Below are 27,657 nucleotides of genomic sequence, written 5' to 3'. Positions count from 1 at the left end.
AATTCTCCCCTGTTGACTTCAAGTGACTGTGTACAGGTTTATCTCTGGTGTACACACAGCTGTAGTTGCCTGAGTCTTCTCTTGTAACATCCTTCATGGTGAAAATGGTGTCATCTTCCCCTTTCTCCAGAACCTTCATTTTCAACCCAACTCCATTCTTGCAGAGGTACAAATTAAACTTGTCCTCAGGTACTCTGATGCCAGTAGTGCTACATTTAAAATGGACATTTACCCCTTCAGTCACATTAGATGGTCCAAATATCTTTGCTGGGTAGATCTCTGCATAAAAACAAATGCCAATAAGGGGTGAACTTAAGTGGAAGTTAGGATTTCCCCTAAATGTGTGTTCATTATTAAGAAGGTCATTTGTGTTTAAAAGGTATATACTGCTCTTTATACATTGATGTAATTAAATATTGATGAAACACTCATCAATAATCACTACAAAAAAAGATACATAAATACTTTACTTTTGTCTTCAGATTTTGCGCCCTCATATTTGACAAGGATGGATGCTGTGGCTGCATGGAAAAATGTATACACTTAGGGGAAATATTATGTTCAGGAAATGAACATCAATATTTCTCAGAAAATGTTTGTATTACTTGAACAGTAGAAAATACTCACCGATCACAAGCCAGAGGAGTCCTAATGCTGCCATGATGTTGGCTGAGACTTCAGTGGTGTGGAGTGATGGATTCAGAGAAATGCATTGTTGACGTACTGTACCTTACCTATTCAGACTAATGATGGTAACCACACATTGAACGAATCAAAACCCGGAACATTGGTCTGTTTGATGAGCTTTCTCAAATACTTTGGACATATTTAGGCATACTGTCATAACAAAGCCATTTCGTCGTTACAGTGTCACACCCTTATGTTGCAGAGGAGAAGTGGCCTGGTACATAAGCTATCAATTGAAATCATCAGCAACGTGTAGAACTTTATATCAAATGTGTTAATTTATTAAGTATCACATTTTCATTAACATTTACAGGTTTTCCTTACAGAACTTCTAGTGGACTAATTTACAGTTACAATATATAAACAAGTATCTTGCTAAACTTTGACTGTTTACAGAATGGTTTATCAAAAATCCAAACTTCACATTCCAAACAGTACGTATTTGGCAAATCAAATCAAATCAAATCCAATTTTATTTGTCACATACACATGGTTAGCAGATGTTAATGCGAGTGTAGCGAAATGCTTGTGCTTCTAGTTCCGACAATGCAGTAATAACCAACAAGTACTCTAACCTAACAATTCCACAACTACTACCTTATACACACAAGTGTAAAGGAATAAAGAATGTGTACATAAAGATATATGAATGAGTGATGGTACAGAACGGCATAGGCAAGATGCAGTAGATGGTATAGAGTACAGTATATACATATGAGATGAGTAATGTAGGGTATGTAAACATAAAGTGGCATAGTTTAAAGTGGCTAGTGATACATGTATTACATAAGGATGGCAAGATGCAGTAGATGATATAGAGTACAGTATATACATATACATATGAGATGAGTAATGTAGGGTATGTAAACATTATATTAAGTGGCATTGTTTAAAGTGGCTAGTGGTACATTTTTACATAATTTCCATCAATTCCCATTTTTAAAGTGGCTGGAGTTGAGTCAGTATGTTGGCAGCGGCCACTAAATGTTAGTGGTGGCTGTTTAACAGTCTGATGGCCTTGAGATAGAAGCTGTTTTTCAGTCTCTCGGTCCCTGCTTTGATGCACCTGTACTGACCTCGCCTTCTGGATGATAGCGGGGTGAACAGGCAGTGGCTTGGGTGGTTGTTGTCCTTGATGATCTTTATGGCCTTCCTGTGACATCGGGTGGTGTAGGTGTCCTGGAGGGCAGGTAGTTTGCCCCCGGTGATGCGTTGTGCAGCCCTCACTACCCTCTGGAGAGCCTTACGGTTGTGGGCGGAGCAGTTGCCGTACCAGGCGGTGATACAGCCCGACAGGATGCTCTCGATTGTGCATCTGTAGAAGTTTGTGAGTGCTTTTGGTGACAAGCCGAATTTCTTCAGCCTCCTGAGGTTGAAGAGGCGCTGCTGCGCCTTCTTCACAACGCTGTCTGTGTGGGTGGACCAATTCAGTTTGTCCGTGATGTGTACACCGAGGAACTTAAAACTTTCCACCTTCTCCACTACTGTCCCGTCGATGTGGATAGGGGGGTGCTCCCTCTGCTGTTTCCTGAAGTCCACAATCATCTCCTTTGTTTTGTTGACGTTGAGTGTGAGGTTATTTTCCTGACACCACACTCCGAGGGCCCTCACCTCCTCCCTGTAGGCCGTCTCGTCGTTGTTGGTAATCAAGCCTACTACTGTAGTGTCGTCCGCAAACTTGATGATTGAGTTGGAGGCGTGCATGGCCACGCAGTCGTGGGTGAACAGGGAGTACAGGAGAGGGCTCAGAACGCACCCTTGTGGGGCCCCGGTGTTGAGGATCAGCGGGGTGGAGATGTTGTTACCTACCCTCACCACCTGGGGGCGGCCCGTCAGGAAGTCCAGGACCCAGTTGCACAGGGCGGGGTCGAGACCCAGGGTCTCGAGCTTGATGACGAGTTTGGAGGGTACTATGGTGTTAAATGCTGAGCTGTAGTCGATGAACAGCATTCTCACATAGGTATTCCTCTTGTCCAGATGGGTTAGGGCAGTGTGCAGTGTGGTTGCGATTGCGTCGTCTGTGGACCTATTGGGTCGGTAAGCAAATTGGAGTGGGTCTAGGGTGTCAGGTAGGGTGGAGGTGATATGGTCCTTGACTAGTTATAATTATAAGTTCAATACAGTTGATATGATTCAATTCTCAGTTTGTATAGTTTATTGAACATTCTATCTGTCACCCATCCTACCAGAGGTTCAACTGACTGTGACTGCAACCATTTGGTACTTTATGTATCCCACTGTAGAAGTAAGTTCAATTACAATTGTTCCATATGTTGCAAGTACTGTAAAACACATGTATTTTATATGGTATAAGCACATATTTCTTAAGAAAAATGATTTATCTGTCAGTGCATTAGTTCTGATTGTCTTCCAGAAAGAGACATCATGACTAGCCTACTTTTTATGGACATCAGCCACTACAGTCAGTAGAAGCATGACCACAACAACTGAACATATCAATCAGATTTAGGGTTGCAAAGGGAGGGTATACTACTGGAAACGTTACAATTTTACCAGTAAACTACCAGAATTGTATTATCTTTCAAGGATTTTATGTAATCTATAACAAGACATCTAGTGGCCCTTTTCTGTATTTCAGATGATCACAGGTGCCTGTAATAATCTCTGGACCTCTGTGTGGCCTTATCACATATAAATATGTGAAGTAATTTAATAAGATGACAAAGCTGTAAAACCTTATCCTGTCACGCCCTGACCTTAGAGAGCCTTTTTATGTCTCTATTTGGTTTGGTCAGGGTGTGATTTGGGGTGGGCATTCTATGTTCTTTATTTCTTTATTTCTATGTTTTGTGTTTCTGGCCGAGTGTGGTTCCCAATCAGAGGCAGCTGTCTATCGTTGTCTTACTTAGGCAGCCCTTTTCCCTCCTTCTGTGTGGGATTTTGTTCTTGTTTGTGTGCAGGTAGTTTGCACATCGAAGCTGTTCGGTCGTTGTATTCTTTATTGTTTTGTCCTTTCAAAGTTTCACTTCATTATTAAATTATGTGGAACGCAAAGAACGCTGCGCCTTGGTCTCTTCCTTCCGACGACACCCGTTACATATCCTGAATATAAACCATCAACTTGGTGAATACCATTGGTGTTTAATATGAGGGTTTCAGCATTAAATATCCTTTTATATTTATGTGTTTATTTGATTATGTCAATATGTATTTGTTGTCAATGTTTTGGCATCAAACTGTTGACTGTTGTGAATAGTTGGAAGCTTTGCAGAGTTCATTGAAAATAATGCCATTGTAGATTAATGCTTTTTTCATTAATTAGGCTATTGTCTCTTGAACCATATGGTCTATCTACGAGAAACTCATGGACAATATGGACACGTATATAAAAAAAATAATACTATATATGAATACCTTTTTTTTTTAAATTAATTTTACCAGTAGACCTACATGTACATGCTACCTCAATCAGCCTGACTAACCGGTGTCTATGTAGCCTTGCTACTTTTATAGCCTCGCTACTGTATATAGCCTGTCTTTTACTGTTTTATTTCTTTACTTACCTATTGTTCACCTAATACCCTTTTTGCACTATTGGTTAGAGCCTGTAACTAAGCATTTCACTGTAAGGTGAAACACCTGTTGTATTCGGCGCACGTGACAAATAAACTTTGATTTGATTTGAGATTGCCAACGATTTTCTGTTAATTACCCAAATTACTGAAGATTTCTGTGACCTTGGTAAATTACTGGTAGTTTTGCAATCCTAATCAGATTACATTGCCCATTTGCACATGTTCAACTCCAACCTTGTTTAGCTTCTAGGGATGCCAGTAGTGCTACATTTCAAATCTACATTCTCCCTTCAGTCACATTAGATGGTCCATAGAGCTTTGTGGAGTAGATCTCTGCATAAAACAAAACACTCATAAGGGGCGAACCCTAACTTACATTTAAAAAAGCAGAAAATTCGACTTGTGGAAGCTAAAATTTCCCCCTAAGTGTAAGATTATTTATTATTAAGAATGTAATTTGTGTTTTAAGAGTTTATACTGTAATTTAGCTTCTGAAGAAAAAATATTCAACCACACAACAAATATTGAATGTGCACAGCAATCCATTCACCGTTCTTTCTGATCATTACAAACATTAACAAAAGCTTAGTGTCACGACTTCAACCGAGGCAGGCTCTCCTTCCCGTTCGGGTGGCGCTCGGCGGTCGTCGTCACCGGCCTACTAGCTGCCACTGACTCTTTTTCCTCCCCCTCCTTATGTGTTTATTTGTTACACCTGTGTTTAGGTGATTGTTAATTAGTGTGGCTTTATTAGTCAGCCAGCCCGTACGCTTCCTTGTGCGGGATTGTTCATTTGTAATTTTGGATTCGGGAGTGGGTGTATGTATTGTGGACTGGGTTTTTGTCTTCCGTGTTTGGACGTTTGTTTATGACACCCAGTAAGTCCGTATGGACATTTGTTTGCCGGTTGTGCATTAAAAAAAAGCACCGTATTGAAGCTCTGTTGTTCCTGCGTCTGACTTCACACCCCCCGACACCCAGAGCGTTACACTTAGCTTCTTCCCCGTAGACGTGGATGACTACGAGAAGTTTGTCTCTGGTGTACACACAGCTATAGTTGCCTGTCTTCTCTTGTAACATCCTTCATGGTGAAAATTGTGTAATTTTCACCTTTCTCCAAAAGAGTCATTCTTACCACAACTCCATTCTTGCAAAGGTGAACCTTGTCCCAGTGTTGTTCCAGGCCAACAGTGCTACATTTAAAATCTATATTACCCCCTTTTCTCACTTTGAATGTTGGTACAAACAGCCTTGCAGTGTAGGTATCTGCGTATGTTAGGTTAAATGCAGAAGACACATTTCAGTTGAAGGCATTCAGTTTTACAACTGACTAGGTATCACCCTTTCCCCGTTCAATAAGTGAATAACTTCCATCAATAAGTGGATGATAAACGGCTGATTGTTTGAATAGAATGTAATTTCTGTTTTCTGAGTATTGTATATATTGTTTATATTATATGTTTAAACAGAAATCCTTTACCTGTGAGACAGAATAAAGTAGACGGCGTGCGTCAAACGTTTGTTTTATGACCCTATGTCCGGATGACGTGTGCATGCCCAAATATGGACATCCGGTCAGGACATCCTGGCGGGAAGGTGTCAGGTGGTAATGCCCATTTAATGCCCATCCTGTTGTCAGGTGTTAGAGTGTGTGTTAATTTATGTCTATATTGCACCTATTCCTTTGAAGTTGTCATGATGATTGATTTGTAGGGACCTCGTTGAACTGGGGGGGGGGGGGGGGTTTGAACGTTTCAAAGAGGATGGCCCCACACACCCTATTTTATTGCCCTTTGGGCTGTTGTCTATGAAGCAGGAATGTCCGGGGGGATTGTGTTGGTGGCAGACGCATTATAAATAAGACCCAGAACAACACATGCGGCCCCAGAACACTAAACAAGATTTTAAAAGTAAACATGTATTTTGTGATCAGTGGCAAAGCAGTGATGACCGTAACAACGGAAGCAGGACCGCGGCTGAAACATAGAGAAAGGGCCAAGTATAAAGCAACAATATACGATGCGCCAAAAAAGAGGTTTCTAAGTGTGTATAGAACCCAAATACCGCCTGCAACTGCACTGAAAGATCAAGTGATGATGTCTAATGGACAGCAATGGGGCTATCAGTTTGATTACCAGGCCTGTAGAGTGAAACTATACCGTAGCCGAAGGAGAAGAAAATACAGACCAGACTTTAGGAGTGGACTACGGGCTTGAAGACTGGCCGGTTTTTCGCAAGGTTGTGTGTCCCGAACTGAGAGTTATCACAAAGGGGTATAGTATGTTCACGGGCTACGAGACCCGTTGGGGAAGTACCCCTGACTCCTCAGGAAGAGTATTTCACAGGGTGAAAATACAAAGAATTAATGGACTTCCATGTGGATGCGTGAAGTTCTAACTCAGCAACGAGGAAACCCGCAACCAAAACATTTGTGATGGTGGCCTGACTGGGGATTTTAGGTTGCGCATGCTTATTCCTTTTAAAAGTTAGGATCTAATGGAATTGAAAATGTTAGAGTTGTTGGACGCTCTTTTTGTACAGAGCCAACAGCGGCAGAGCATTGTTCGGCTAAGGAAGTGCATAATATATACGAATATATATACGAGGATTATGATTCAAAGGAACCCCAAGAAGGGTCATCCTCAGAAGGGTCAGCCCCCGAAGAAAACGAAGTATGCGGCTGCGTTAACCACGCCCCGATACCAAAGGACTGGCTCAACAATAAAAGGAGTGCCCATAAAGACTCCGGTACTTCATTTCATCATATACCATGGATATTCATACAACATACCAGGACGCCGATACGCCATGGGTGCCAGACCCTAAGGACTCTATGCATCGCAGCCCACCATTCTACTCCCCCCAGGCAAGACCCACGACACCCTACATGTACACAGCCTGAGGATGTGTTTGATGGGGTGGTCAGTACTATTTTTGTGGACACCATCAAGGCCTCTGTAGCCACACTTTTAGACGTGGTGATTGGAGAGTATATAAGAGAAAAAGGCATCGGTTGTGAGATCAATCACCCCAGCCAACGACGTCATCCGTGCCTATACGAGCCCCCAAGATACTACTTCTTCAACCATTTTGAGGAGCTGGTGAAAAGACTGTGGTCCAGCCGGTTTATACCTTCGCTGGTCAGAGCCCTGGAGTCTATGAGTATTGTGCCGTCTATTCCCAGAGTTTACGGGGTAACCGAGGCTTTCCTACATGAACTGAATGAGGCGATCTACATCCACGAGAAACTCAAAGAAATCCGACACACCCTGGTGGAGGACAACAAATACAAGGAAGCTGTGGTGGCTGATGTGATGACTTTCTGGCTCAATAAACCGCAAGAGACCGAGTAACAATACATATTTTTATTTAGATGTAAAGCAATGGGTAACTATATGCATACGATGTTAGAGAGAATAAATACATTTTTTCTTTTGAGAGAACTTCCAAATGTTATGCAACAAATTATTGAAAATAAAGTGAACAATGTATTGTTCTACACAACACACAATACCTGGGCTAATGCAGAGCGTGTGCTAAAAATGGAGCAAATCATGAATCATGTACGACATACGGGCGAGAGTCTACAATGGACACAACTGGTATCCCGTCTTGTGGATGATTCTGAAGAACTAGCAACAACCTTGTCTAAGATTGTACCTTATTTGTTTTGAAACACCGTTTAATTGTAACATGTATCATGTTTGTTGTTTATATACTTATATAACGGATGTGTGTGTTTTAAAAATTCAGCGACACAAGCCTGTAAATCTAAACCAAATACACAAGGTGTTGCATGCTTGGATCGTTGAGAAAACGGGGACAAGTATCCTGCTACGAATCCTGAATTGTCTGTATACATAATACTTGATGTTTGCAAAAAATACAAATTCATAATGAAAATGAAATGTTGTCGTTATTTGAAAGGGGCTCATTAACGTTATTGTACCTCAGAGAGGCAAGAAGGATGGCGGAGCAGATGTTGAAAAATATTTATTATACCCCCTCTAACCCTGGGTCTTATGGGGGTAAGGAGCGTTTACAGAGAGCTATAGCCCAAGAAACAGGTAGCCGGTTAAGCGCTGCTCAAGTGAATGAGTGGTTAGCAGAGCAGGATGCTTATACTCTACATAACCCTGTACGAAAACAATTTCCAAGAAATATAGTTTTTTCTACTCATCCCTTGTCCCAGTTTCAGGCGGATCTATGTGACATGCAGGTCCTTGCAGATAAAAATGATGGAAATTGCTACATGCTAACGGTTATAGATATTTTCTCTAAAATAGCATTTGTAAGGGTCTTAAAAAATAAGAGCGGGGCAGAGGTGACCCGGGCCTTTGACTATCTTGAAGGAAGGAGGAGCCCCCAAGAAAGTGCAGACTGATGGCGGAATTATTTTTTTAAATAATACTTTTCAGAAAGTAAAGTTCTTCTCATGAAGAAGCATAATATAGTACATTTTGCTACATGCTCGGATTTGAAAGCTTCAGTTGTTGAACGCTTTAACAGAACTTTGAAGGAGCGGATGTGGAGATATTTTGCAGCTCACAACACGCATAGATATATCGATATAGTTCAAGATTTAGTAAAGGGGTACAACAACAGCTACCATAAGAGTATACGGATGAAGCCCTCCGAGGTCTCTTCTGAAAACTCTTTTCAAGTCTTTAAAAATCTGTATGGTTTGTTCCCCCTTCGCTGTAAGAAAAACATAGATTTTAAATTCATAGTGGGGGACTTGGTACGTATATCCAAGTTGAGGGGTGTTTTCGACCAAAAATATGAGCAAGGTTACAGCGATGAGGTGTTCACCGTTACCGAATGTCTACCGCGCATACCCCCTGTCTACAAGTTAAAAGATTATGACGAGGAGCTTATAGAGGGATCTTTTTATGAGAAGGAACTACAGAAGGTACAGTTGGGTAAAGACAAAGTCTTTCATGTGGAGGAGATTCTAGATCAAAAGAGAGAAAAGGGTAAAAAATGGGTGCTGGTCCGCTGGAAAAACTGTCCCCAAAAGTTCAACAGTTGGGTATTAGAGCACGATGTGGTGGAGGCATCGGGGGTTAACTTAAACTCTCATGCATGATAAATACAACATAATTCGCGTGTACACAGGAGTGCATCATGGAACCCAGCGGCTTCTACCTGACCCTCCCCAGTAACGCATCTGCACATATATATCGTAATAACCAAAGTTCGAATGATATAATTACCAATTTTCCAAAGCCTATAGAGTTATCAGAGGCCTGGGAAGTAGGTCTCAGCGAGATTACATACCCCCGTAGTTGGTATAATATCAAGGATAAGGACCGTGATTTTTATTGCAAAAGGATATCGGAACCTCCGAAACTTATTAAGCTTAAAAAAGGGTTCTATAGAACCGTCGACAGGATCGTCTCAGACTTTAACTTCTCTAGGATAGGGGGCAGCATTTTCACGTTTGGATGAAAAGCGTGCCCAGAGTAAACTGCCTCCTACTCAGTCCCAGACGCTAATATATGTATATTATTATTAGTATTGGATAGAAAACACTCTGAAGTTTCTAAAACTGTTTGAATCATGTTTGTGACTATAGCATAACTTATTTGGCAGGCAAAACCCAGAGGACAAAGCATTCAGAATATTTTCTTTTGAGGTCACTCTCTTTCCAATAGGGATTCTCCAATAGGGATTTTCCAAATGGGATTCCAGATTTCTAAGGGACCTTCCTGGAGTTCCTATCGCTTCCACTGGATGTCAACAGTCTTTAGAAATTGGTTGAGGTTTTTCCTTTGAGAAATGAAGAAGTAGCCATGTTCAGAATGAGGCTCCAGTGAAGTGTACTGTTTGTTAGAGGCGCGTGACCAGAAAGCATGCTACACATTGTTTTCCTCCGGTATTGAACACAGATCATCCCGTCTTCAATTTTATCGATTATTTACGTTAAAAAATACCTAAAGTTGTATTACAAAAGTAGTTTGAAATGTTTGGACAAAGCTTACAGGTAACTTTTGAGATATTTTGTAGTCACGTTGTGCAACTTGGAACCAGTGTTTTTCTGGATCAAACGCACCAAATAAATTGACATTTTGGATATATATCGACGGAATTAATCGAACAAAAGGACAATTTGTGATGTTTATGGGACACATTGGAGTGCCAACAGAAGAAGCTCGTCAAAGGTAAGGCATGAATTATATCTTTATTTCTGCGTTTTGTGTCGCGCCGGGAGTGTTGAAATACGATGGTCTGTGATTGTTAGCTGGGGTGCTATCCTCAGATAATAGCATTGTTTGCTTTCACCGTAAAGCATTTTTGAGATCTGACACGTTGGCTGGATTCACAACAAGTGTAGCTTTATTTTGGTATATTGAATGTGTGATTTCATGAAAGTTTAATTTTTATAGTAATTTATTTGAATTTGGCGCTCTGCATTTTCACTGGATGTTGGCCAGGTGGGACGCTACCGTCCCACATATCCCAGAGAGGTTAATGAACTCCTAACCCTGAACAATATGGAAATAATCTTGATCTACAACCCTATACATAAACGTGTACAACTCTCAGGGGATGCTGATGGGGGAATAAAGACCAGCGGTAATTTAGCCTACATGTTGGGGATGGGTCCCAATAAATGGACGTATGTGAAAGATAAATTATTCCCATTCCCTGCAGATATACATGCAGGGTTTTACAACATATTTGTGTATACCGACATCATATCCTATCAAAGGGTAGGAGACAGTTGTGTGCCCCTCCTGAGAACAGTTCAAATAGAGGGAAAGGATGGCGATATAGTCACTGTTAACTACAACAAGCCACACTACGTTCCTGTAAGCAAGAAATATATTGAAAACATTCTGGTTGAGCTTAAAATGGATCAGAACAAAAACATTGAATTTACTTATGGTAAAACGATTGTAAAACTCCACTTTAGACCCACCAAAACCTCTCTACATATATAATATATTATTAGTATTATATATTTAATTTTTTTATAAACATAATACAAATAAATTAAAATGGTTATGGAAGACAACCAACATCTCGACCCTAACCGCTATGTCTCATACTATGTTGATCAAGTGGGTAATGGGTTACCCGGCTATTATGGATCCCCGACCATGTACGGTTCGGGGATAGGCAGTATATTTCGTAACCTCTTTAGGATGGTTTAACCGTTTATGAAGAGAGGCCTCAGCATAGCCAAACCATATTTACAATCGGTGGCTAAAAATACAGTAAGTGAGGTTGTAGCCAATGCTATGACCAGAAGGGCGTCACCAGATGCCGAGCATCAAGAAGGCTCAGGGCTTATGATATTGTCTCGAAGACCAAAAAAGAGACCTCCGGGTATAAGACGCAGGCCTGCCCCTAAAAAGCGGAGGTTAACCGTTAAAAGAAACTCAGTAAGTCAAAGACGTGGTAAAGTGAGGAGGTCTGGACCAAAGACGACAAAAAGAATACTCTGAAGTATTTTCTAAAAGAACAAGCAACATGGCTCTTAACACCACATGTCCTCTGAAGCTTTAAAGACAGAGCTCGATCTTTTCACGGCCCCCTTAACCCAACATTCAATAGATAAGTCCAGTTATATGGAGATAGCCCCACCCTCTGCCATTACAGACAACGGTCCTATAGAATTTTACAGACCAGGCCACGGTGACAACTGTCTGGACCTCAACAACACCTTGTTGCATTTGCGTCTAAAAGTGACCAAAAGAGATGGTACTAATATTGCAAACGATGCCAAAGTGAGTCTCATTAATTACCCCTTGGCCACCATCTTCTCCCAAGTGGATGTGACTTTTGGTGAACGCCTAATCAGTCAAAGCAGTGCCACATACCCTTATAGGGCCATCATGGAGTGTTTACTCAACTACTCCGAAGACACTCTCAAGACACAATTCAGCGCCGGGCTGTTTAGCAAGGATACTGCAGGAGTCTCTATGGAATCGATAGACCCTTCCACCAGTGCAAACAAAGGACTGGAGGCACTTGCACGCTACTGTGCCGAATATCGAGAGTTTCATCTGCTAGGGCCTATACACTGACATTTTCTTTCAAGAACGTTTACTCTTAAATTGGGTTGATTTAAGACTAAAATTAACCAGGGCCAAGGATGAGTTTTGTCTGATGTCTGCCCAAGACGGTGACTTTAGTTTAAAAGTGTTGGGGGCAACGCTTTTTATTAAAAAAGTGTCTGTATCTCCGGCAGTTCGTTTGGGTCACTCACAGGCTTTGATGAAAGGAAATGCCCTTTACCCTTTCCAAAGAATTACCATGAAAACCTTTAGCATACCTGTGGGCAGTAGAATCTGCAGCCAAGAAAACCTTTTTCTAGGCCCTTTACCCCTCTACATGGTTGATCACGCCTCTAATACAGGCAGTTTACATAAAAACTCATTTAATTTTCAACACTTCAATGCAGAGTATGTAGCTCTCTGTCAGGACGGACGTCAGGTCCCTGCTAAGCCTTTCCAACCGCAATTTAATAACAACATATCTGTGCGAGAATTTTACAATCTATTCCTGGCTACCGGGAGGCATCTAAAAGATCTCTCTTTACCTATTGACAGAAATGACTTTGCAGAGGGTTACACATTGTATGCTTTCAATTTATCACCTGATGATGACACCTCAGGAAATCTGTCTGTGGTGTCCCAAGGTAACCTCAGGCTGGAAATGTGTTTCCGCACACCTTTAGCCTGTACAGTTAGCAGTTAGTTGTTTATGCATGCTCTGATTCAATCTTGGAAGTGAATGCCCGAAGACACGTCTTAGTGGATTATATTAAGGATCGTTGAGCAAAGACATGAATACCCAAGAGCTGGAAGGGCTCATGAGCCGATTGATTGGAAAACAATTTTGTGGAGTGTGGGCTTATGATGAATTACCTATTGAGAAATGGCCGGAGCGGCCTGCCATGTTTATTGTCAATACCCATCCTAAACACATGCCGGGTGAACATTGGCTAGCTGTGACATTAGAAGACGAAGGAGGAAGAAAAATCTCAACTTCTTTTGATTCCTACGGCTTTCCCCCCGGTTTTTCACATTTCCCCAAATCTATTAAAGAGTTTTTGACCCAAAACGGATCAAAGATATACTACAGCATCAAACAAGTGCAAGATAACCTTTCCACTACATGCGGTATTCTACCTATGCCAAAGAGCCTGGGGAGTTTCTTTTGAAGATGTTATGTCTCTTTATAATGATGATTTAAGAAGTAATGATAACGTTGTAGCTTGTTTTGTTAGAAAATATCAAAAGTGTTCAAATATGTGTCCTTTAAGACCGTGTAATCAAGGCGTATGCTCACGTCAAATGTTTCAAGAATGCCACAAATGTTAAATTGCTTAATATTTCAAATAAAATGTATTGAATTGAATCATAGTCATTCAAAAGTCATTCAAAAGTCTAACCACCCTGAGAGATCGGGATTAGGAAAAGGTCCGGAGGGGTAAATGAGTTACCATCATCCCTTTCATAGGGGGGAGGGGTTGTTGGGACATCTTTAGGGGTGCTGTAGCTCGTTGAAGTTTTTTTTTTAAAGCTTGAATCTGTTGACGAAGCTTATAGTTGGGTACACCCGAGAGGGGAATGTCGAGGATTGCCAGGGCCTTAAGAAACTAACGCCACCCAAGAGGTCTTCTGTCAGCAGCAACCTTGTGGCCTGCCGTGGTACTTTTAAGCAAGTCAAGCATATGTGAACCCTTGACAACAACACCCTGAAGGATAAACTTTCCTTTGTCGTTCCAAGTAGCGGTCCCCTTTGAGTCTTTTATCTTGTTCATAATGTATCTAACATTTTTTCTGTTACGTGCCGGAACATGTGTCAACATGTCATGCATAACTTTATCTTCAACAGGCATTTGATCTTCAGCTGGTAAGATCGCAGGTACAGGCATTACAGGGGCTTGGCTCTCACTAGGTGCGTCATCTTTTAAAGGGTCCGGTAGGGAAAGCGTTAAATGGTTGGTCTCTCTCTCACCTTGTTTTACCAAGGCCAAATACCTTTGCAAGAGGTTTGTATATTTTTGGACCTTATCGTAGGAGTTCAATCCTTTTCGGTTCAAAATATCCTTCATGGCCATATCCAAATCATTTTCTGCTGATGTCTGATATTTTCAGGACACCTGCATTTGTTTTTTAAGTCTATCCAACTCTTATTGAGGCACCAAGTACATTTTATTTGCCATCACCCTCTATGTTCAACCCCCACGTCGAGCAGCAATAAGGCTGGTGATGAAGGGCACAGCTATAGTTAGCAAAGGCAGAAGAAAACCCCCAGACTGTTGTATGCTATGTCTTTTCTTTTGAAGACTGCTCAAACAAAAGGCATGTCAACATTTAGTTAATTTTAGAAATATAAAACAAGTTAAAGGAAGGAGCGTACTCTTTGGCAAAGAGTTTGATCGCGGTCTTTTGTCTCTTTAATTTTTTTAATTGGGTCAGGGTGAGTGGAATGCGTCCTTTGAGAAGATTCAAAGCAATCTCACATAGGGATAATATGAGATCTGAATAACAGTGACCCAAGATGGCCTTCCGTTCTTTAGCGGTAGCCCCAACTAGGCTTCTCAAGAGGGGCAGGTTTCTTTTTAAACACAGAGACATAGCGGTTACTTTTTAGGAATGTAAGCAGCCGGCCACTCCCACTGGAACAGGCCGGTTCGGAGCCTCAGGTGTTCTTGAGTATTTGCTTTTAAATCCACGATTAAATAAGAAAATGGAGCTTTGGTAGCTTCCTCATAGCTCTCCATGCAGTAGGATTTCCTTCCCGGGTACATCTGCTGAGCTAGAGTGTTAATTTGTAGTTTGTCTCTAGGGTTTTTGAACAAAACCATGTAATTGGCATTCAAACTAATGGTACGGCTATTTTTACCTTGGTGAAACACATTCTGCACCAAGTAAAGCACGGACAGGTTTCTATGATGAGAATATTGGCTAAAAGCTCGTGCAATTTCAGGATGTTCGCTACCTGCAAATAGCATATCGTCCAAAACCAGCAGATTGTTTTTATGAGGAGGTAAAGTTCATCATCAGACAGGGATTCAGGTATTCCTTCAACAAACTTGATTTTTATTTTCTTCAACAGTTCATCATACCAAGATTGATAACACGAATAACACCACACAATATTGTCAGGCTTCTGAGATAACACATTCTCTAAAATACCTTTTACAAAACAAGTTTTACCGCTATTGGAGGGGCCTGCGATTGAGGCCGAAAATGGTAGTTGCAACCGGGGGTCAAAACCTTCTACAGCAGCCATTATATCTTAAGCTTGGGGCTTGTAACATAAGTCAGTAGCCAAAGGGCAATGTGGTCCCGTCAGGTAAAAGCAGTCTCTTGTCATAGACTAGCCTGAATCTTTTAGTAAGTGGGGCATTCCTTAGATGGAAGCCCTTTTTATCTCAACATTTTTTTTGTAGGAGCTCAAAATCTCCAAGTCACTATTCCGGTCGTTTATGAACCCCTCGACCAAAGGGGTGATTGATTCCAAGTTTACACGCGGGGCATTTTCATAGTTTTGAGTCACGCCTTTGGCTTTCAACACCACGTGATTGTCTTTAGTCCTAAAAGCATAGCTTTTGGGACCACAGGAGGACCATTCTGTGATATGGTCACCATCTTCGAGTTCACTCGTTAAACCACCCAGATAGTTGCTAAGTGGGGGGTTCCAATCACCCTGTTTGCTTACATAGACCACAGAGTCTGTGTCATGGTAAAGAACCCGCCTCTGAAGCTGCTCCATGAGGGTGTACAGTTCAAGTCGGCCATAGGCCGTGGTAAATGCTGCAAGAAACACATTTACATTACCCGGGGGTAGAACCCACTTCTTGTTATGTCTCCATTGCACCAGGGCAATGTCTTGACTCAAGAATGAAAAATGTGATATTTCGTATTGTTCCGAAAAAGCAAATTCCAAAAATTCGTTGGGGTCTTTAATGATTGACGTTGTTAGCATATTGCATCTCTGCGAAAGCTTCCCCCAAAGAGAGTTTAACATTTTAGGGATAGGGGGCAGCATTTTCACTTTGGATGAATAGCGTGCACAGAGTGAACTGCCTCCTACTCTGTCCCAGATGCTAATATATGCATATTATTATTACTATTGGATATACAACACTCTGAAGTTTCTAAAACTGTTTAATGATGTCTGTGAGTATAACAAAACTCATATGGCAGGCAAAAACCTGAGAAAAAATCCAAACAGGAAGTGAGAATTCTGAGGCTGGTTGATTTTCAACTCATCGCCTATTGAAATCCCAGTGGGATATGGATCTGTTTGCACTTCCTACGTCTTCCACTAGATGTCAACAGTCTGTAGAACGTTGAATGAAGCTTCTACTGTGATGTGGGGCCGGATGGGAGCTGTTTGAGTCAGTGGTCTGGCAGAGTGCCAGGTCCTGGTCATGCGCATTCCTCATGATATCGACTTGCGTTCCATTATTTCTATAGACACAAAGGAATTCTCCAGTTGGAACGTTATTGAATATTTATGATAACAACATCCTAAAGATTGATTCTCTATTTAGTTTGACAAGTTTATTCGACCTGTAATATAACTTTTTGAAGTTTTCGTCCGACGTTCGCCTGGATCTGCGCGAGCGTTTAGATATGTGTACTAAACGTGCCAACAAAAGTAGCTACTTGAACATAAATAATGGACATTATCGAACAAAACAACAATTTATTGTGGAACTAGGATTCCTGGGAGTGCATTCTGATGAAGATCATCAAAGGTAAGGGAATATTTATGATGTCATTTCGTATTTGTGTTGACTCCAACATGGCAGAGAAATGTTGTTTATATCTGAGCGCCGTCTCAGATTATTGCATGGTGTGCTTTTTCCGTAAAGTTTTTTTGAAATCTGACACAGCGGTTGCATTAAGAACAAGTGTATCTTTAATTCTATGTAAAACATGTATCTTTCATCAAAGTTTATGATGAGTATTTCTGTTATTTGATGTGGCTCTCTGCAATTTCTCCGGATATTTTGGAGGCATTTCTGAACATGGCGCCAATGTAAACAGAGATTTTTTTATATAAATATGCACATTATCGAACAAAACATACATGTATTGTGTAACATGATGTCCTATGAGTGTCATCTGATGAAGATCATCAAAGGTTAGTGATTAATTTTATCTCTATTTCTGCTTTTTGTGACTCCTATCTTTGGCTGGGAAAATGGCTGTGTGATTTTTGGACTTGGTGGTGATCTAACATAATCATATGTTGTGTTTTCACTGTAAAACATTTTTTAAATCGTACACGATGGGTAGATTAACAAGATGTTTATCTTTCATTTGCTGTATTGGACTTGTTAATGTGTGAAAGTTACATATTAAAAAAGAAAAAAATGAATTTCCCGCGCTGCCTTTTCAGCTGAACGTTGTCAGGGGTTCCGCTAGCGGAACGTGTGTCCTAGAAAGGTTAAGTACAATTTCGACACATTTCTTTTGGTTTTGTTGACCTCTATTCTGTCAGGGTCAAGAAGTATGCCTTCTCTGTCGTGATAGTCTTGAATGTACTTGTCTTTGCTCTCTTGATCTCTGACCGATGCAGGATAGCCTGAAGCCATTTGCTTGCATCTCAAGAAGGTCTTGATGTACTCTTTAAAAAGAGTGTCTGATTTCCTGGAAAAGTTCCACACTTCAAAGATTTTGACCACACGATACCCCATCTCTAGAGCCTTCGAGAATTCAACTGTGACCCATACAGCTGTCAGGGCTCTTTCTTGATCTGAGTGATCACAAGGCTTTTCCTGGTTGTTTTCACTGGAGGTGCGACAAAGGGGAAAGAAAAGTTTTTCTTGAGGTTCCTTGGAAGGAAACACTGGTATAAACAAACCCCTAGGAGGGTAGACAGTTGCTTTGATCAGACCAAAATAATTTTGGGGTAAGTCAAAGTCGCGGTGAATAATTTCAGGATGCCCCATAGGATAGCATGAGGAACTCATTACATGAGAATAAAGGGATGTAAAATCTACATATCCTATTGTCTCGTCGGGTTGCGCTACATACCGCAATGTCAAAGCATTGGTACGGCCTCCATACAAGGCCTGTGGTTCCAAGGGTTCTGGTGTGTCAAAGCTGGAAAGGAAGGCTCGAACATGAGGATCAGACTTTTTGAGTGCGGTCCACTCATGCTCCCACATCACATTCACTTTCAACCCGTAAGTAGCCTGTAAAGATTCCAATTTGTCTTGAAACTCTTGGTACATTTCCCCAAAAGTCTTTTGGGTTAGGACACACATGGCCTGGGGCACAAAGCAAGATTTACAACCGTGGAAGAAACAACCGTTGTACTCAAACACGGTCTCAACACCGTCAATCTGTGTTTATCCATCTACATGATAAGGCCCAAACGCCTTCTCACCCCTATTCAAAGCATGTTGAATAAAAATGTCTTTATCCTGGGCCAAGTACTCCAACCATTGAATGGACCGACTAGAGTATGACTTGAATTGGCGTTGGTAGTTGTCAGGCGAGGGGATAGCTATAGATGCTGTAGGTAGACGTGTACGATAGGTTTTCATGCATGCCGATGCAATAGTTGTACAGCTCCAGGGGTCAATGCCTGCATCTTTGATTACCTCTTCTCTGAATCTGAGGCATCCTTCACGAAGTATAACTACATCGTTGTCACAGTATGACTCCATCTTTTTGTGGAAATCAAAAGTGCTGTGACATACTGTCTCGTACCATGTCATGAATCTCTCTCGCTCTTTGGGAGACATCTGATCACACCTGTACATTTCGGGGCTGGGATAAGCTCCAATATAATGTAGATTCTCCTCAGATGTGAAGAAATGGGGTAACCAGCCTTTCACAGAGTTTTCAAAACCCAAGGCCTCTGGCATTTGAGCCATCTCATGGGTAAGAAGCTTAAACTGTCAATGTATCTCTGGTTGAAGGCGGGGTCTACAAAACACAAGATTTTACTACCTTGAGCTATGACACTGGGTGCAACGCCCTGCTGTATCAAGGGGTTCAAAAGAAGGTAGGAGTCATAGGCTCTAGAATTGTGCGCTATAAACGTGAAGTTTCTGTACTGGGGTTTTCTAAAGTGTTTTAGAAAGAGGAGTGCACAATTGGGCCCCTTTGCCGACCACTTATCACCCTTGAAAGTCATGGTAGATACAAAAATAGGCAAATGAACCCCTGATTGCTGATTAGTCTCAAAATCATAAAACACATATTTCTCTGAATGTTCATCTTCAGCCAAGGGCTGAATATAACACTCGTGTGGCACTTCTTGAACCACTTCAGCGTCTCTGCTTTTCAAAGGCCCTTTACAGATTGGGCAATGTATGATTCCACACACATGAGGTTTAGGGCTGTCTATTTTAAGGTTGTAATTGCACTGGCATTTTGGACATTTCTTGTTAATGTCACAACTGCTTACAGATTTACAGGCCTTGGGGTGCCATGTTTCAATTTTGTGTTTTTCGTAACAGTAAGTCAAACGACATGTGTGGTGACAATCCGCACAGGTTGTCAGGTTTATGGGTTGCATCGGACAATTTTCATCCAGACATACTGAACAGTTTTAACGGCACGAGTGCCCCCCCTTTCGGGTGTAGCCTCTATGACAGGCTGGACACACATATGGTGCGCCTAAAAACGCTGTGATGTTGGTAATAGCATAATAATGGTCGTTTTGCACATAAAAGTACAGAATCTGTGTCATGTACTTCTAGACGTAGTGGGTGGAGGAGTCAGGCACAGAGAGCAGGGTAGTAGATACGTGGATAGTTTATTCCCAAAGCAACAGTGTCGGTCAACGCCACACACACGGGCGCTAAAAGACCCAGTCCAAAACAACAGGAGGAAACGGTTCGGGAAAAAATAACATCCACAGAAATCACACACACCAAATAACAGAAAAACAAGCCACACAAAAGCCGGCGGGCCTACCGGGTTTAAATAGCCGAAAACCATAACCTAAACAAGAAACAGGTGCAACTAATCAGACAACACTAAATGAAACAGAAAAGGGGATCGGTGGCAGCTAGTAGGCCGGCGACGACGACCGCCGAGCGCCGCCCGAACAGGAAGAGGCACCATCTTCGGCAGGATTCGTGACAATCTGAGGATGAGGTTGTGGGTTGTTTTGGAATTTCAAGAGAGCTGCATTAGCTCTACTGTGGTACAAAACCACAATCTTGATGTTCAGAAAGTTTTAAAATTTGACTATGTCAGAGAATACCACCGCATCCTGTATACAGTGGGGAGAACAAGTATTTGATACACTGACAATTTTGCAGGTTTTCCTACTTACAAAGCATGTAGAGGTCTGTAATTTTTATCATAGGTACACTTCAACTGTGAGAGAAGGAATCTAAAACAAAAATCCAGAAAATCACATTGTATGATTTTTAAGTAATTAATTTGCATTTTATTGCATGACATAAGTATTTGATACATCAGAAAAGCAGAACTGAATATTTGGTACAGAAACCTTAGTTTGCAATTACAGAGATCATACGTTTCCTGTAGTTCTTGACCAGGTTTGCACACACTGCAGCAGGGATTTTGGCCCACTCCTCCATACAGACCATCTCCAGATCCTTCAGGTTTCGGGGCTGTCGCTGGGCAATACGGACTTTCGGCTCCCTCCAAAGATTTTCTATTGGGTTCAGGTCTGGAGACTGGCTAGGCCACTCCAGGACCTTGAGATGCTTCTTACGGAGCCACTCCTTAGTTGCCCTGGCTGTGTGTTTCGGGTCGTTGTCATGCTGGAAGACCCAGCCACGACCCATCTTCAATGCTCTTACTGAGGGAAGGAGGTTGTTGGTCAAGATCTCGCGATACATGGCCCCATCCATCCTCCCGTCAATACCTAGACCAACGGCAATTTGGAGATCTCGAGCCTTTTGTAACGCCACTAGATCCGTACACCCAGGGTTGAGTAAATGTGCTAGGCCTATTGCAAAGCATAGCTTATTACCAGGATTGTGAACGTTTATGAGGTATATTGTTGCTTTATACTTGGCCCTTTCTCTATGTTTCAGCCGCGGTCCTGCTTCCGTTGTTACGGTCATCACTGCTTTGCCACTGATCACAAAATCCATGTTTATTTTTTAAATCTTGTTTAGTGTTCTGGGGCCACATGTGTTGTTCTGGGTCTTATTTATAATGCGTCTGCCACCAATACAATCCCCCCCAGACATTTCTGCTTCATAGACAACAGCCCTAAGGGCAATAAAATAGGTGTGTGGGGCCATCCTCTTTGAAATGTTCAAACACCCCCCCCCCAGTTCAACGAGGTCCCTACACATCAATCATCATGACAACTTCAAAGGAATAGATGCAATATAGACATAAATTAACACACTCTAACACCTGACAACAGGAACAGGATGCCCTTATATGGGCATAACCACGTGACACCTTCCCACCAGGATGTCCTGACCAGATGCCCATATTTGGGCATGCACACGTCATCCAGACATAGGGTCATAAATCAAACGTTTGACGCACGCCGTCTACTTTATTCTCTCTCCTGTGTATTCAGATTTGGCAGGTTTGGATGCTGTGACTACTTGGAACAAGAATACTTGATTAAGTCCTGTTTCTCTATAATGCAGATGACCGTTGTAAGATACTAGAAACATAGAACATTTAAATAAATGTTGCCCTTGATTATTTCTGTCACTAGAAAAGTAGAATATACTCACAGATCACAAGCCATATGAGTCCTAATGCTGCCATGATGTATTGGCTGAGACTTTGTTTAGAGGTTTGGTTTAGAGAAATACAATGTTGATGTGCCTCACAAAATGTAGGCTCATAACAATAACCTCACATTGTACGAATAAAAAAACGGACTATAGCTAAGAACGTTCCTCATATACTGAGGATGGATTCAGCCTTACTTTTGGAACAAAGCGTTCAATCCCTTATAAATTCAGTTTCAAGAGTAGGCGTGTCATTAGAGAAATTAAGAGGTTCTGTTATATTCACTGCACCATTTGGCTAACTGATACAGTTTCACATGTAGCTATACTGTAAATTACAAAAGACAAATAAGAGAAGAATTGCGCATGTATCTTTGCATAGACAAAAACTGTGTGAAATAAATGGCTATTAAAGAAAAACTTCACCCAAAAACTATATTTTGGTATTTGTTTTATTAGTCCATTGTTGATATAGTCCCACAAGGTTTTGCATGTCATCAATCAAGTTTTCAAGATATGTAACTTTAAAAATACAGAAATCTGACGCTTATGACGCATTTTGTGTCATGTGATGCTGTGTTTGGCATTATATGATGCAAAATGCATCATGCGGGTCAGATTTCTGTATTTTGAAAGTTACATATGTTGAAAACTTGATTGATGACATGCAAAACATTTTGGTACTATATCAACAATGGACTAATAAAACAAATACCATAAGATAGCTTTTGGGTCAATATAGTTTTCCTTCAATATACAAACAAGGCATTATACACTTAATTCTTAAAATGCATTATACCAATAAACAAAGTGTCAAAATATTCAGAATTAATTCCTTCATAGTGAACGTTACTACCCCATAGCATCAAGTAATGTTACAACAAACTTATAGCAGCTAAAGCTAAAAACAGTACTATAAATAACCGTTGAGAAAAGTAACATTGGTTATTGATTGTAGGTTGCTCATTCATTTCCCACATTTTCTCAACAAAAGGCTGGCCCTGTAGAGCTAACTTGTCCCTTGGGGTCACCGTCATATTGTACCATTGGACCAGGTTGGCAGATTACAGTGCATACTGTAGTGGTCCTTTTTAGCTTCAGTGCCTGTGAAAATGAAAGAAAGTACACGTTTCAATATCTCTTGTTGTGCCACAGTATGGAGACGATAATAGAAGTATTATACTTAAATCATGTATGTTCCTTGGGCACTCGCCGCTTGGCTGTTTTGTCTACAATATCTTAACATGTTAATAACTTTTTTCCAAAAGACAAATAAAAGCCTATTGATCATTTATACCCCACTAACATATAAAAGCATAATCCCTTGTTACAATTGTGCCATGTTTTAAGAGTACAGAAAAACGAGTGTTTCACCTGACCAGGATTCACCTGGTCAGTCTATGTCAGGTTAAGGTGTTAATGTTTTCTATACTCAGTGTACGTGTGCTTGTAATGCATTATGAAGAGAGTATTCATAGGAAGGGTTACCAAAAGTTATTATCTGTCAGTAGATCACTACTGTATGTCATTCAGAAAAGAGACATCATCATAATTACCTCTTTTTGAACAGCATGAACTAACAGCCACTACAGTCAGCAGAAGTATGACTACAACAGCTGAACTTATCAGTCGGATTACATTGACCAGTATCACATCATGTGCAGCCTCTGAAATAGAGACCAAATGTAGATGGATGCATTATCAATTAGACAGAACTTATTCTAAGTGTATCCATGTGGTCAATGACATGGAATAAACCCTCCACCATCTAACACACCCTAAAACGTCCCCTATAACATCAATAAGGACAAATCTTACTTCGATGGAAGTATAAAGTATATAATCGGCCAGAGGAATAGTCAATGTTACCAGAGGAGGCTGGTAGGAGGAGCTATTGGAGGAGAGGCTCGTTGTAATGGGTGGAATGGAGTCGATGGAACAGAGTCAAACGTGGTTTCCATATGTTAGATGTGTTTGATACCGTTCCATGCATTCCATTCCAGCCACTACAATGAGCCCGTCCTCCTATAACTCCCAGGGAACCCCTAGAGCAGCAGGCCTGGGCAATTCCAGTCCTCAGGGGCCTGTTCGGTTTCACACTTTTCCTCCATCCCAAGCAAACACACCTAATTTAAACGAACTGCAGTTTTAACTGAAGATCATGATTAGTTGATTATTGTGTGACACCAATCAGGCCCCCGAGGACTGGAGTCGCCCAGGCCCGCCCTAGAGTCTATTGAAACACTGGTGCGTCAATCTAAGTAACATAATAACAAAATCCTCAGCAACATCCGTCAATTTGAGATAGAGATAACTGTTTTATTGCACGGGCTGTATCAATCCACTGCCTCCGCCTGTAGCCCTATTCGCACGGGATTAGTATTACTATAGAACGTTGGCTATTATTACCCCAGCGTTTCTGTTTTCCAATAGAAGATTTGGATGGGATTAAATTCACCAAACAGCCCACGTAATTATTATTTTTTGCTCATTCAAAATTCGCAGTTATAATGGCAGCCTGGAGACTCTTGTAGTCATGAAGATATTTTAAATGTCTATGGAAAGCCTGATATTGGCCTAATGTCTTTCAGTTCAGAGAAAGTCTAAATAATAATACATATCAATAAGAACCATGAACTGTAACCTATGCAGATATTTAATTAACTGGTGTATTTGGCCATTTATTAATTCATTGGCACAATATCGTCCACTTCATCTTTTAAAAGAGAAGTATGGCACTAGGAAAGTTTATATGTGACAAAACAGATGATTAATCTGTAGGCTATGTGCATAGCACTTTGTTTTAAGCATACATGTTTTCCCATATTCTTACCCAAACTGGGTACAGCACCTGTTAAACTCTGTAATATCCCTCAAAACACAGGGATGAGGATTCGCACAGTATAAATATTATCAAAGGACCTGGCAGTTTGCCGGGTTTTTAGGGCTGGTATTTTAACCTTCCGGCCAAGGCAGCAGCCTTGGATCCACCAGCACCTCCACAGAAAAACAGTAAAGACAGAGTCAGAAACAGGAGGACCTAGGCTGCTGCCAGTCCTGCTCCGCCTTGTCCTCCCACATTCTTTAGTCCCTCTGTGAAGAACATTGATATAATAGAGTCTGGTGTACAGTACACGCTGGTGTTTAACTTGTTGCTGAGTCAGAGTATGTAGCCTTTCTTTACAAAGCAATATATTGGCTGAAAATGTGTCTGAATGACAAATATTCAAACTGCACTGCAACAAATTGACAAATATACAGTATGGATAGCAATCTTATCATTACAAACATACATTATACACAAATATTGACAGAATCTTACCTTTCCATTCTCCATCGACATGAAAGACTATTAAATTCTCCCCTGTTGACTTCAAGTGACTGTGTACAGGTCTATCTCTGGTGTACACACAGCTGTAGTTGCCTGAGTCTTCTCTTGTAACATCCTTCATGGTGAAAATAGCGTCATTTTCACCTTTCTCCAGCTCTGCAATTCTTATCCCAACTCCATTCTTGCAAAGGTACAAATTTAACTTGTCCTCAGGTCCTCTGATGCCAGTAGTGCTACATTTAAAATGAACATTTACCCCTTCAGTCACATTAGATGGTCCAAATATCTTTGCTGGGTAGATCTCTGCATAAAAACAAATGCAAATAAGGGGTGAACTTAAGTGGAAGTTAGGATTTCCCCTAAATGTAAGTGTGTTTATTATTAAGAAGGTCATTTGTGTTTTAAAGGTATAGAACATTGATATAATAGACTCTGGTGTACAGTACACGCTGGTGTTTAACTTGTTGCTGAGTCAGAGTATGTAGCCTTTCTTTACAAAGCAATATATTGGCTAAAAATGTGTCTGAATGACAAATATTCAAACTGCACCGCAACAAATTGACAAATAATCAGTATGGATAGCAATCTTATCATTACAAACATACATTATACACAAATATTGACAGAATCTTACCTTTCCATTCTCCATCGACATGAAAGACTATTAAATTCTCCCCTGTTGACTTCAAGCGACTGTGTACAGGTCTATCTCTGGTGTACACACAGCTGTAGTTGCCTGAGTCTTCTCTTGTAACATCCTTCATGGTGAAAATAGCATCATCTTCACCTTTCTCCAGCTCCGCAATTCTTATCCCAACTCCATTCTTGCAAAGGTACAAATTTAACTTGTCCTCAGGTACTCTGATGCCAGTAGTGCTACATTTAAAATTGACATTTACCCCTTCAGTCACATTAGATGGTCCAAATATCTTTGCTGGGTAGATCTCTGCATAAAAACAAATGCCAAAAAGGGTTGAACTTAAGTGGAAGTTAGGATTTCCCCTAAATGTGTGTTCATTATTAAGAAGGTAATTTGTGTTTAAAAGGTATATACTGCATTTTATACATTGATGTAATTAAATATTGATGAAACACTCATCAATAATCACTACAAAAAAAGATACATAAATACTTTACTTTTGTCTTCAGATTTTGCGCCCTCATATTTGACAAGGATGGATGCTGTGGCTGCATGGAAAAATGTATAGACTTAGGGAAAATATTTTGTTCAGGAAATGAACATCAATATTTCTCTGAAAATGTTTGTATTACTTGAACAGTAGAAAATACTCACCGATCACAAGCCAGAGGAGTCCTAATGCTGCCATGATGTTGGCTGAGACTTCAGTGGTGTGGAGTGATGGATTCAGAGAAATGCATTGTTGATGTACTGTACCTTACCTATTCAGACTAATGATGGTAACCAGACATTGAACGAATCAAAACCCGGAACATTGGTCTGTTTGAGGAGCTTTCTCAAATGCTTTGGACATATTTAGGCATACTGTCATAACAAAGCCATTTCGTCGTTACAGTGTCACACCCTTATGTTGCAGAGGAGAAGTGGCCTGGTACATAAGCTATCAATTTAAATCATCAGCAACGTGTAGAACTTCAAATCAAATGTGTTAATTTATTAAGTATCACATTTTCATTAACATTTACAGGTTTTCCTTACAGAACTGCTAGTGGACTAATTTACAGTTACAATATATAAACTAATGTCTTGCTAAACTTGACTTTACAGATTGGTTTATAATAATTCTAAATTCTTCATTCCAAAAGGTATACCAATTTGGCAAATTAAGGGATTCAATACAGTTGACTGTGACTGCAAACATTTGGTACTTTATGTATCCCACTGTAGAAGTAACCGTTTTAAATACATAACCCTTTATAGGTTCAATTATTGTGACTGCATCCATTTGGTACTTTATGTATCCCACTGTAGAAGTTACAGTTTTAAATACATAACCCTTTATAGGTTAAATTACAATTGTTCCATACGTTGTAAGTACTGTAAAACAAATGTATTTCATATGGTATAACCACATATACTAAAATGACCAAAAGTATTTGGACATCTGCTCGTTGAACATCTCATTCCAAAATCATTGGCATTAATATGGAGTTGGTCCCCCCTTTTGCTGCTGAACAGCCTCCATTCTTCAATCACTAGATTTTGGAACATTGCTGCGGGGACTTGCTTCCATTCAGCCAGAAGAGCATTAGTGAGGTCGAGCACTGATGTTGGGCGATTAGGCCTGGCTCACAGTCGGCGTTCCAATTCATCCCAAAGGTGTTCAATGGGATTGACGTCAGGGCTCTGTGCAAGCCAGTCATGTTCTTCCACACCGATCTCGAAAAAACTATTTCTGTATGGACCTCGCTTTGTGCTCAGTGGCAATGTCATGCTGAAACAGGAAAGG

At 40.8% G+C, this 27,657-nt stretch overlaps 1 long non-coding RNA gene across 1 annotated transcript; it reads right to left on the bottom strand.

Annotated features, from left to right (window-relative positions):
• LOC139575199 (uncharacterized) lies at window positions 1–26,168 on the bottom strand. The gene is made up of 3 exons (XR_011674906.1): window positions 25,863–26,168; window positions 25,220–25,531; window positions 1–279 (listed from the first exon to the last, which is right to left on the bottom strand). It is a non-coding gene; the product is annotated as an uncharacterized lncRNA (long non-coding RNA).
• Window positions 26,169–27,657: the final 1,489 nt, after the last annotated feature.

The sequence above is a fragment of the Salvelinus alpinus genome, chromosome 5, assembly GCF_045679555.1.
Source record: "Salvelinus alpinus chromosome 5, SLU_Salpinus.1, whole genome shotgun sequence".
In the NCBI taxonomy this organism is placed as follows: Eukaryota; Metazoa; Chordata; class Actinopteri; order Salmoniformes; family Salmonidae; genus Salvelinus; species Salvelinus alpinus.
This window is presented reverse-complemented; position numbering and strand designations above follow the sequence as displayed.